This window comes from Olea europaea, chromosome 7 (genome assembly GCF_002742605.1).
Source record: "Olea europaea var. sylvestris chromosome 7, O_europaea_v1, whole genome shotgun sequence".
Lineage (NCBI taxonomy): Eukaryota > Viridiplantae > Streptophyta > Magnoliopsida > Lamiales > Oleaceae > Olea > Olea europaea.
Window position 1 is genome coordinate 20,549,728 of NC_036243.1, and position 1,018 is coordinate 20,550,745.

Consider the following 1,018-nt stretch of genomic DNA (forward strand, 5'->3'; position numbering starts at 1 on the left):
AACAGCTGAGATGAAAATAAGATACTTCTCTCTAACTGTTTTGGACAGCTTGTGTGGAAAGGTTTATTTCTTATAAATTATTCATCATTAGTTTTTTCAATAATTTTCTCATCCTGATTTTACTACCTGATTCTTGATTGTAATTTCCCCAGATGACACCACTTTTTGATGCCACAATTACTAATATCAAGCTTGCAACCCATGGTCGATCAGAGGCAATGAATGCTGTACTGATTTCTTCAATTGCTGCTTCAACTTTCAACTTGCAATTAGAAGCTTGGGAGCCACTTGTGGAACCATTTGATGGAATATTTAAGTAATAATTCTGAGTTTCTACCTTCTTCATATTCTTGTAATGTCAAATATTTGGAATTTTTCTGCACTAAATAATTATTCTTATGCATTTGAAGGTTTGAAACATTTGATACCAATTTACATCAACCGTCAAGAATTGGAAAAAGAATGCGTATTGCTGCTACCAGTATTCTAAATATAAATCTGAGTGCTGCAAATCTCGATACCTTAGCACAAACAATTGATTCATGGAAAAGGCAGAGAGAACTCGAAGAGAAAGCTATCAGACTTATTGAGGTCGTATTAAGTTTATTGTTACTGTCATTGTTTTCTTAATGTTACATGCTCTTTGGGTTCTTATTCTTGTGATTGCTGCTTCTTACCTGTTGTTATCTTCCGCAGGAATCTGCAGGTTCTGAGGCACATGGGGACAATTCAACATTTTTGGCATTGGATGAAGATGATTTTCAGACTGTTATAATAGAAAATAAACTTGGGTGTGATATATACCTGAAAAAAAATGATAACAACTCAGATACAGTTGAATTATTACATCATGACGATTCAACCTGTGTCTCGTTTCCACCTCCACGATATTCTGATCGATTAAATATCGCAGATGATACAAGAGAACCTCGTTGTTATGTAGCCATTCAAATAGTTGAAGCCAAGGTCCTAATTTTCATTAGTTTCTGTAATTTATTAATTTTCATTATAATATCTG

The 1,018-nt window shown here is 33.8% G+C and overlaps 1 pseudogene; it reads left to right on the forward strand.

Annotated features, from left to right (window-relative positions):
- Nucleotides 1-1,018, forward strand: part of LOC111398046 — a 22,253-nt pseudogene that overhangs the window by 11,088 nt on the left and 10,147 nt on the right.